Consider the following 12,632-nt stretch of genomic DNA (forward strand, 5'->3'; position numbering starts at 1 on the left):
TCCCCCGCCTCTCACATCATAGAAGTCTCGGCACATGCCGTAAGGAGGGCGTAAGCTTTGTTGTTGGCTCCAATGATGGAGGTGACTTCCCCACACTGGAGTGGGTCCTTGGAAATTCCTCACGTTGACGGGAGATTGTGGGATTGGTGGATTTATAATTTCTGGCTCCGAATCCGTGCCAGAGTCATCCCCTCCCTCCAACTCTATAGGCTCTTCGTCTTCTTCAGGATCTTCTTCAATCCACCCTCCATTACCTTGGTTGGGGTAGTAGGGGTCATTGGGGGTGATGGAATCCCGCCATTTAGACTGTACGAGAATAGAGTTAAAAGTTTACTATAAGCTAGAGCACATGAAACTTACCCTTAAGTTTAATGGTTGACGGCACTCGAATACTCCCTCAATATTCTTTAGCGATTTGCTTTTGGTAAGTTTTAAATTTGTTGTCCATTACAGACACTCCTTGGCATACGTTAGTCGGCTCTTGGACAAATATAGTTGATCAGGCTATATTCTTCCCAGTTCCGATTACATGTCCCAAGGCGTACCTGTACTGCACAACTTATTTATAATACTTCTAAAGTTATTTACTATGAAACTGTTATTAGTATAAAAATGAGTGCATGCTTACCTTAAAACTAATTTGGTTTACTTTCAAAAGTATGAATTTTTCTCAGAGTGTTTTTGCCCAGTTGAGTTTATAGTTGTATATCAAAAAGGAATGGTTTTGATATACTTAATTCCCTATAAACAAAGCTCTGATACCAATCTGTCACACCCCCAAACCAGAACGGCGGAAACGTTCGGGGGCGGAGGACGTCATATTCAGTATCATAACAGTTCATAGAAAGGAAAGTACACACCACCATATATATTAAAGTTTCCAAGATGTTTACATAATTGTATTCATTACATGTTCAAAAGATAAATACATAAACATCATCCAAAAGAAGTAATTAACGCCAACGCGTTAATCCCAAAAGTTGATTCCCGAACCTGCTTAGCGGTTCCCTGAGAATACAAGTTATTTCAAAGAAAAAGTGTCAACAATTAAGTTGGTGAGTTCATAAGTAGTTTAGAAAAATTTGGATGCCATTCCAAAATGGGTGTATATTTTCTAGAAAACGCAGCATTTCAAATGTAAAGAGTTGTGATTTGTTGTGTTGAAAGTGAATGTATTAGATCCAGAAAATCCCATATTTTCCCTAATGGTTGAGATACGAGTTGTTGTGTTTTCCAAGAAAACCCTTATTTTCTTATAAAAGTATGAACTGCATATAAATGTTCGCCTTATAAGTTGTATATAATTGCACCAGGAAAATCCCTTATTTTCCTATTAGTTGTTTGGTTTGTATGCAGGAGAAACCCTTATTTTCCTAATATAGTTGGCAGTCTCTAAGACCGAAAATCGCAAGAAACCGATGTTCTCAAAAGTTGTGTCATAGTTTTATAAAGTAAAACTATACGAAGATCGCATTTATTAGAGGAAGAATAGTTTTAATAGCTACTCGTTCATAAAAGCATAATACCATGATAATTGTATATCCGATGAGTTTTATAACCATACTAAACATAATATGCCTGTAACGACGTTCTTCAGGCGTCGCAGCGTTATGACAACTGTCACCCCAAAAGACGGACTGTAGCTAACAGTCAGGGCGCGGGATCATGACTTCCCGTATAGATCTATACACATTTGACACGTTCTCCGAACGAGAGACTCTGGTTATAGACAGGACTTGCAGCATTACTTTCTAATAAAGAAAAGTAACGTTTGAAGATGTACACGTCTCATGGATTCTCAATTAAGTTTATATTAAGGTGATAGTTTTGTATGCAAAGTTTATCCTTTTTCACAATGTTTGACAAAGCAAAATCATAAGTTTTTCGACTGTATAAAAACGACTTAACAACGAAAGTTACTTTGAAATCATTATATACTTTGTATAATGTCTGATGCACGCAAAGTATGACAAGAGTTTTCCATAATAGTAATGAGTTCCAAGTGATTTATTCGATAAAACAAGTGAAGTGAAACTTTATAAAATACACGATAATAACCGTATGTTTACTTGTATTCCCCCCCTAAAAGAGTATAAAAGCATTTAAAATGTATTTAAAGTGTGTTTGAAAGGGGTATGAACTCACTTGAAAGTTTGAAGATAGCAAGATGGAAAACCGGGCAGAGTTTCGTCTCGGGAAATGGATTTTCCTCGGAAATCTTGGGATTCCTCGGGAGAAAAATCGACCTTCGGGACTTGCACAAAATGACCAGGGCTTCGGGGTAGTGCGAGCACGGAAAACGAGGTAAAACGCAAGAAAAAGGAGAGAGAATGGGCCATTTTCCCGGGAACCCTTGCATGCTATTTATAGGGGGGCCTGAGAGGCCACGTACGCGGGGCGTACGCTCGTACGCAGCGCGTACGCGTACGTCATGCGTGACCGAAGCCTCGACTGCCTTGGCCTCGGATGGGACGGCTCAGGCAGTCGGGTCGGGTGCCTCGCATAGGGCGACGTGGACGGTTTGAGGCCAAGTTCCTCGGGTATGCGGGGCGTACAGGAGTACGCAGTGTGTACCTCGGATGAGGTCGCTGACTCCCCTTCGGATAATACCGAAGTTTTATTAAAAAAATATATATAAATTAATTATCAAACTTCGAAAATTCATATCTCCTTCATACGAACTCCGTTTTTGACGTTCTTTATATCCCCGCGAAGGTGAGACTATGATCTACAACTTTCATTTAGATTCCGTTGGCAAATTCCGGAATTATTTTTATTATTTATTTATTAAAATGACGTGATTAAGGAATTTCTTTAAAAATTCATAACTTATTCATACGATGTCCGATTTGAGCATTCTTTTTATGCATGTTTGTAGTTTAACGATATCTACGACTTTCATTTAGACACCTAAGGTCAGAAAGTGTTTTATTGAAACTTTGCGTTTTTACGCAACTTCGTATTGCTGGTTTTTGTCGGAAAACTTAGAATGAGCATAACTTCTTCGTTATAACTCGGATTTTTGTGTTATTTATATGTTTGGAAACCTTAAGACGATAACTACCACATAGTGTACTCCAAATAGAGTTTTTGAATACTTCATTTTTCGATGATATTCTATTTCCTTTCTCAAAGAGGTTACAAGACTCGATTTTTACTGACTTGAAATAACGGGTTGTTACATCATCCCCCCGTTAGAGGGAATTTCGTCCCGAAATTTTAATACAAAAGAAGAGTCTTAGGGGCTGGGGAAGAGATGTGGATACTTCTGTTGCATTTGATCTTCTCGTTCCCACGTGAACTCAGGTCCCCTCTTAGCATTCCATCAGACCTTTACTATTGGAATGCGACTCTGTTTAGTTCGTTTAACTTCCCTATCCATGATCTCGACGGGTTCTTCCACAAAGTTAAGATTTTCATTTAGTTCGATCTCATCGAGTGGAATTACAAGTGTTTCGTCGGACAGACACTTCTTCAGGTTTGATACGTGGAATACTGGATGTACTTTGTTAAGCTCAATTGGAAGTCGGAGTTTGTAGGCTACTGGACCAATCCTTGAAATGATTTCGAAGGGTCCAATATACCTAGGATTTAGCTTCCCACGCTTTCCAAAGCGTATCATTCCCTTCCAGGGTGAGACCTTCAGTAGTACCCGATCGCCAATCTGAAATTCTAAGGGTTTACGTCTTTTGTCGGCATAGCTCTTTTGCCTATCCCTCGAGGATTTCAGTCGTTCTCGTATTTGCACGATCTTTTCAGTAGTTTCCCTGATGATCTCTGGACCAGTGAGGGTGCTATCAGGGACTAGACCTTTTGCTAGTTGTGTGTCGCCCACTTCCGTCCAGCACAGAGGTGATCTGCACTTACGGCCGTAAAAGGCTTCAAATGGAGCAGTATTGATACTAGTATGATAACTATTGTTATAAGAGAACTCAACCAAAGGTAAGTGAACATCCCATGCTTTACCAAAGTCGATTACACATGCTCGCAACATGTCTTCCAAGGTTTGGATCGTTCTTTCGCTCTGTCCGTCAGTTTGGGAGTGATAGGCTGTACTCATGTCCAATCTTGTTCCCATGGATTTTTGCAATGATTGCCAGAATCTAGACATGAATCTGCTGTCTCTATCCGAGATGATAGACATTGGCACTCCATGGAGTCGTACGATCTCTCGGATGTAGATTCTCGATAGTTTTTCCATTTTATCAGTTTCCTTGATCGGTAGGAAATGAGCGGACTTGGTTAATTTATCGACGATTACCCAAATAGTATCTTGACCACCCTGAGTTTTGGGCAGTTTCGTTATGAAGTCCATGGAAATCTGCTCCCATTTCCACTCAGGAATTTCAGGTTGTTGGAGTAGTCCTGAGGGTTTCTGGTGTTCTATTTTGATCTTGGCGCAAGTCAAACACCTGCTCACATATGTAGCGATCTCTGCTTTCATGTTTGGCCACCAGTAGAGTTGTTTGAGATCTTGATACATCTTGTCTGACCCGGGGTGTACGGAGTATGGAGTCTTGTGTGCCTCGCTCATAACTACCTCTCTAAGTCCACCAAACTTCGGTGTCCATATTCGGTTCATGAGGTAGCGTGCTCCGTCACTCTTGATTTTTAAATTCTTGTCCATTCCCCTAAGGGTCTCACCTGTCACGTTTTCGGGTTTCAGGGCCTCTATTTGAGCTTCCTTGACTTGTGTCGACAGGTGCGAACGGATTGACATGGCTAATGACTTCACTCTTCGATTTTTACTGACTTGAAATAACGGGTTGTTACATCTTAGAGAAGGTTTAAAACACTTGTCAAATGTACGAGTAAAAGTTTTCTACTCTTGTACATTTGAAATTGGTAAGTTGTGATGTTTTGGATACAACAAAGACCAACTAAGGCCAATTATGTGAAGTGTTTATCTTGATTAGAATCCAAACTATCTCTCGAATATTTGACAAGAGAGTCTTATATGTCAAGAGGACAGTATGAGTCTTAAAAGTATTGAAAGTCTCAAGAACTAATCAAGAATAAAACCTGAAGTTCTTCACTAGCACACGACTTAAGGTGCATAACCTATCGTGTTGACATATTATGTGCCCATTCCAATTAAAGTTGGCTTTTCATATGAGTTCTCAGAGTTTTCAATTGGTTGCACAATAACTTGGAAGCAATGTCAGGCCCGTGAGCTGCCAGATGGCAAGAAAATAAGATTGAGTTCAGTCCATATGAGCTTGGATTTGTCATTATCCTTGTCTTGTGACTATGGTTTTGACAATTCACATGGATAAGAACACATACACCATTAAATCTAAGTGTCATAAGGTTTCTCTCCGACTCATGAAAATGATGGTGAGGAAACACTCTCACTAAGTAGATTTTAGCTAGATAGCAATTGTGATATTTGCATTCTCAAAGTCGTTAGTGGAGCGTGTGTGGTTTACCGACACACTAACATGGACTTGTGAGAAGTGGCAAAGGTCTAAACAATCAAGACTATGATTACGACATCCTTTTTCATAGTTCTTAAAATTGTTTAGATACACCTGTGAGCTATCTAAGATAAGGTGTATGATTATGATAAAGTTTTAGCAAAGCAATCTAGTATCAGAATTCTGAACTTTGGTAGGAAATTCAATAAAGTATTGATTTCTAGAAGTCCAGCTGATTTCTGAGTACATGTCAAAGCTAGTGGGATCATAAGTGTTATGCTAATAATCATCATGTTAGTGGGAGCATGATAATTATGATAAAAGGTTGTAAGTTAGCAATGTTAATTATAGAAAACAAAAGGTTTCAATTGGGAAAAAGTTGTTTTGCTATAATTAAGGGAGAGGAAATTATACTTCATCTCAAATCTAAAAGCTTAGATTGAGGTTTTAATCGTATTTAGTCAAGGATATATATATGAATTTCATGTTGGAATGGCTCAACATAAGGAAATTCTGTATATGGGTCTATTATTTGCGTTCTCAAATTTGATTATGATTACGGCATCCCTTTTCATAATCTGAGTTATGAGAACTTGGCAAATTGAAATGGAAATATTATAGCAAAAGACTAGTTTAGTCTTTATGTGAGACATCATGAATCGTGTCCCATATGCTTCGGATATAGGATCGATTACATGTGTTATATTCATCCTTTCTAAAATTTTCCAAATGCCTGGGGCATTAAGAAGGGCAAAGGTCTAGAATTGGATATGACTAAAAGGATTAAAAAATTGTCGAATATAATCTAACGTTTACCAAAGATTGGTTGCTCAAGGACAGTTGGAAGTATAGTGATAATTCTGGAAGGACCATATTGACATAATCTGTAAGGAGCAACTCTTGTTCAGAAGTGATAGTCAAAATGGAATCTGGAAATGTTTCAAAGTTAGAAATTATTCAATTTGTGTAAGATTAGGAAACTTAATGCAAGAAGCATGTTTCCAAGGAGCTGATCTCCTTTGGAATGCTCTGTAATGGTTGTTGTCAAGTCTTTCTGACTTTGTGCATAATCATTACAAGAGGATCAATGCATATAAGTTTAGAATCTAACAGATTTCAGTAACTGGCATGAATTTGGAATTCTTTTCATTTGCAGTAAAGATTTGGGACGGTGAAAAGAGGATCATTGGAGTTATGTTCAATTGATCTATTTCACAAAGTAAAGACCATAGACAAATATAGTATGCATACTTGGTGTACGGCATGACTAGTGTTTAGAAAACATAGTGTACATGCTCGGAGTATGGGACAACTAGTGTTTTAATTCAAGAATAAAGTTGATAGCTGAAACAGTATACAATGAATAATGTGTAATCATATGGTGATAAATAAAAGGTTTTTTATTTATTTTCATAGGTTTTGATACCATATTGGATTCAATTATTATTGTGTTTCACTTTGCATGTTTTAACTTCCTGAATAACTAGGTCATTGTTCTGGATGTCTAAGTTATTCAAACCATCCACAGTCGGTTATATGTTGGAAGTAGATATGAATTAAGACTGTCATCGGTTGGCTTGTAGAGGTCTAATATGTTGGACAAAGGGCTAGAACACTCATGAGTGCTCATAAGTTATTAGTATTGGATTCACCCCGCGCTCATTGGAATTACTTCATGGATTTTATCACGAGTGATCATGAGATGATAATATCTTATGTTCTTCAAACCTACATATATGAGTTGTTACTATGAGTTGGTTGTACATTGATTGCACGAAAACGCATTCGGTAACTCGATGTTATAAAACATGCCTTTGTGTATGATTCAACAAGTAGTAAAACAAGGCATATGAGTTGAAGTTTATCCATTCCTTTTACATTCGGGATAAAAGCGATATATGTGGGCCCCTCGATGATTTGGTGATGACAAATGTAAGTGCTCGGCCGGGCCAGGACTGATTTGATTAGTTAAATTGGTCAGTCGTCATAAATCGGAAATCGGGAAACAACAAATGGATAGAGAGAATGATTATAATCCATGTCTCGGTCCATATGATATCTAGAATGGAGGAATATATGATCCCTTATCTAATGGACAAGTCATTGACAAAGGTCATTTTTATCGAGAAGGTCAGAGTTCTACAGAAGCTTTTAAGAGCTACGATTGCTAGTTGGTTCTTGAAGTCATACGCAATAATTGTTTTAGACTTATCCAAGTGGGAGACTGTTGGATTAATGTCTAAGTCCATAACTATAATTGGTAAGACTTGACCGGACCCGGCATGGTCTATTTGGGTTGCATGGCATCATGCATTTGGATAGACTATAATGAGAGAAATAACACTTAAGGTTTATTAATATATTATAAGTTCTAATATATTAATAAGGTTATTTAATTAGTATTCATCAAGAATTAATTTGGAAATAATTAAGTGATAAAAAGGAGACTAATTAAATATATGGGTTGATTGTGTAAATCATTCATTTTTATATATGTGGGCTTGTGATCCAAGATTCCTTATGTTGGACTAAGTCCAGGGGGTGACCCATGGATACTCCATGGAGGTTAAAATCCATGGAGCATAAGGAATGGGTAAAGTTATGAGTTACATGGTATAACCCTAATAGCCACCATATAAAAGAATCCCATGGCTCACGAAATCGACAACTATGGATAATAGAAAGGGCTAGCTGATTTTCATGAAGTGTGAAGTTCTCTCAATTCATTCCATGTGTATTTGGTGTTGTGTGAACCATTTGAGGTGTCACACTTGGGGCACTAGGAACTCAAGCTTCATGAAGACTTTCTACATCTAAGAGGTATGTAATTCTAACTTGATATATTCATTTGAATCAATGTTATTATGCTCGTTAGGATGAATACCTTGGAAAATTCATATTTGTGTGTATAATAGAGAAAACATAGATCTAAGGTATTTAGGGTTGCATGTACACTTAGGAGTGTTAGAATGCTCAAAACCCAACATCATATTCTAATAACCTATCATCATATGTAGCAATGCTTAGACTCAGGTCTCTTAGAGTCAAATTCCGGAATGGAATATGCCTTCCTTCATGGTCTAATGTGATATAATCTCATTTTAACATGTAGCATTTCTAGCTACCAACTTCTTTAACAACAATCGCGATACTTCTATTGATCTCTTTGATTTCAATCGTTTGGTTTAAGTCGAACGCTACATCAAACTTGGTTCTCACGTAACCTACTCATCGTAGTCGGACTTAATGTGATATGACTACTTGGGTCGGGATAACAACACTCTTCTTAGTCATTACCGAAACAATGGTAACGACATACTTGAATAAAACAAAATCAATTAATAGCTTCTTGGTAACCTTGTGACTTTCCCTGATCCAAGTGTGAGTCCTGTGCTTCCGGTAGTATATGCCTTTACTACCATTCACACCTACTCATACTCGTCCCAAGTATTGTCCTGCAGTTTTTCCAAGTCACCATATGTAACAGCCCGGAATTTCCAGGTATTTATTTTGGGCTTATCTTTGGAAATTGTGAGTGGACTCGGCAAGTTGGAGCTCAAACTCGCCGAGTAGGATTGCGTTTTGGGCACGGGTTTGCGTCCGGACTCGGCGAGTCCAAGAGTGGACTCGGCGAGTCCACGCTGTGTGGTGAAACCCTAATTTTTGGGGTTTGAGACCTATTTAAAGGGCCTTATGGCCGTCATTTGTGCTCACCCAACCCTTAGAGAGAAACCCTTGAGTGCTTGAACATTTTAGGAGAGAAAAGAAGCATTTCTTGACCTTGTTTGTGTTATTTAGCAAAGAAGGAGGAGGTTCTAGTCAAGAGGAAGCAAAGTAGGTTGCTATACTGTGGATTTGAAGCTTAGATCATCGATCGGGAGGTATGATTTCGGCTTATCTTTTGTTTTGTGAAGTATAATGGGATTTAGGGTTTCTTATGGACATTATTGGGTTGATTTGATGCCAAATAGTTCCCTTCTTGTGTTAAGGCTCTGGATCTGGATCCATAGCGGTCCAGAGAGCCTCACTCATCAAGCTTTATGTATAGCAATGGAGTTTTTGACCTTGAGTTGTAGTATTTGAGATAAAAACATCATATATGGTCATATAGAGATTGTGTGTGCATCAAGATAGTGACTTTACGTGCTAAATAAGCTTGGAAGGACTGGATCTATGGGTTAATGGACTGGATATGACCTTATGAGCAAGTTTGAGTCATTGCATGGCACAGACTCGCCGAGTAGTATGAATATTGCCCGACCACACAGCGAGTGGTCTTGCTGAGTTGGGGAGGGTTGACTCAGTGAGTCAGGGGGAGTCAGAGTGGATAGGTGGACTAAGTCAAGCTGGACTCGCCGAGTTGTTCTTGAGACTCGGCGAGTTGAGTCGTGGTGGCCCCACAACTCATGCCAGGTGGAACTCGTCGAGTTAGGTGAATACTCGCCGTGTCAAGGGAGGATTCCAGGGAAATCAGTATATACGCTCAGACTCGCCGAGTCGTTATAGTGCACTCGCTGAGTCCGGTCAAAGTTGACCGTTGACCTAAGTTGACTTGTTAAAGAGTAGTCAACCTTAGTTGGGAAAGTATTAATTAGAGATGTATTGTGATTTCGGAGGAGTATAGCTCGGGAGATCGAGCACTAGTGATTTCAGGATTCACGACTTACCGAGACACGCGAGGTGAGTCTTCTCACTATACTTTACCTTGAGTAGGTAACCAGAGTTATGTGATAGAGTATTTGTATTCTATGTATGTTATGTGTTGTACTCCATTATTTCTATGTGATTTATGATGTGCATGTTTACAGAGTTAGAACCTGAGGGTTCACAGAGTTTGGGTGCACGGACCCTCAGAGTTATAGCCTCGAGTGGCTAATATGTGTTATATGTGGTATTTTGGGGAAACTCACTAAGCTTTGTGCTTATAGTGTTCAATGTTATTTGTTTCAAGTACTAGTGACAATCGTGGGAAGGCGCCGGCTTGATTGGTACACACGCATGGGAGTTATGATTTGAGATCTTGGGATTTTGTATTTACTTGAATTGGATAATTAAATGTGGTTGTTTTCTGAATATTAAATGAATTATGTTTTATAAAAATTTGAAAATTTTGTTTTGAAATTTACAGTGTTACACCATACAAGAAAATCACATAACAGCTTAACACATCAAATATCAAAACGGAGTTTTTTATTATTCCTTGAAACTATTACATAGGTGTTCAAGTTCACCCTATATTATGCCTCTAATAGGCTACATCATATGATTCTATGGCTACTTCATAACTCAACCTTCGGATATCAAGCCTTCACTCTTGAATCCTCGCATTGGCATCTGCTTCGTTAAGGATCATTTGAAATGCTCTCGCCTTTGGCTTTGGCGGTACATTTGGCTTTGTAGCCCCCTCTCTCTTTGGGCAGTCTTGCTTGAAGTGCCTTCCTCATTACATCCGTAACATACCATTTTGTTGAATGTACACTCGTTGGCATAATACCCATGCTTCCCACACTTGATACAAGTCACCTCCTCACCGCATTTTCCAGAGTGTTTCTTTTTGCACTTCTCGCACCATTTTTCTTCACTCCCTCCTCCTATAAACTTCCTGGTACTGGATTTGCTTCTCTCATCGGGCTTCGCAGACCCCTAAAACTTCCTCTTTTAACCAACCTCGGTATTGTTGGCGGCTCTTACGTTGATCATCTCCTCAACCGACTTGGTAGCCCAGATAGCTGCATCCAAAGTAGGTGCCTAACGTACTGGCGCTGCATACTCCCATGGAAGTCCTTTTGCGTACTTGTCGATTTTCGTTAGCTTATCCGAAACAAGACGTAAGGCGAACTCCATCTTTTCTGTGAAGTTGTTGGTGTATTCATCAATAGACATGCTTCCTTTCTTTAAGGTAAGGAGTTGGTTTTATAACTCGAGCAGATTTTGGGCTGAGCAGTACCTACGTTTGAACTGCACCAAAAACTCTGCCCACGTCAGTTGCAGGGGCTCATTGGGGCTTAGAGTCTTCCCCAGAGTTTTCCACCAGCACACTGCTCCTCCTCAAAACTGACGTACTGCAAAGGTATTATGTAACTTGCCTCTACGACCGTATATCATAAAAGCTAACTCCATTTCTGAGATCTAATCCGTGACTCCGATCGGATCTTCCTTCCCAGTGATGGTCGATGGCTTGCAAGTCAAAATCCTTGTACTTGCATCCGTTTCTCTCGACTCCATTATCCTGATCACTGGCGGATCATCTTGGCATACAGACCTTCTATAGTTTCCCTCCTCAGACTTTCCGTCATTCAGCTCGGGCTCTACGATTGGTATGGTAGCTTCCCTCACGATTCGGTTGGAGCAAACATTTTGTTTCCTCCATTTGGCGATCCAACATCATCTGGATCATCGCTTGCACTCCGGCCATCTTTATTGGCTTAGCAGCGGCCACCACAACCGGTATTTGCTCAATCACTGGGGGCTGATCTCGATTCCCATTTTCATTCACGTTTCCGTTTCGGGTCCTTGCCATCTTGTTCTATACACCGAATAAGGTGAATCTAGATCTTTTTTTAGGATTGACGTTTAAATCATCCTTATCACCCCGAAACGTTTATATGTTAGTTCTAATATCGTAGTTAAACGCTTATAATTCTAAACACATAAGGTTTCCAGATATGGTGGGAAATAGACCATAGATCCGAACAAATAACAGAATATTAGGCACAAGCATTTAGCACATAAAAGCATTTTAGGCACAATCGTTAAAATAATCTAGTGCTCAAACCTCAAAATCATCTCTTAGCATTCTAAGTTTAAGTCTAGAAATAAATCCATATTCCTAGTCCGCTTAAACTAATGCTCTGATACCAACTGTGACATCCCCAATTTTCACGGCAAAAAAAAGACCGATTGTGTTTATGCCAGTGCTCATCTATAGGGTACTAGGTCCACTGTTGTCAATGTATACCTATAGGGCACTACGTCCGTTTCTGTATTGACGATGACATCCCAAATGTTTTAAAAGTAAATAAAAATATATTCCTCTACGGGTTGTGGCGCAGCTGCCAGTGCTCATCTATAGGGTACAAGGTCCATTGCTGCCAATGTATACCTATAGGGCACTACGTCCGTACTACTAATGTTCCTCTATTTCAGCTTTTATCCCTCATCATTCAATTACCCATGTTTTACCTAACATATTTTGTAGATATAAAATACTTTATA

This window comes from Lactuca saligna, chromosome 8 (assembly GCF_052625555.1).
Source record: "Lactuca saligna cultivar CGN05327 chromosome 8, ASM5262555v1, whole genome shotgun sequence".
Classification (NCBI taxonomy): domain Eukaryota; kingdom Viridiplantae; phylum Streptophyta; class Magnoliopsida; order Asterales; family Asteraceae; genus Lactuca; species Lactuca saligna.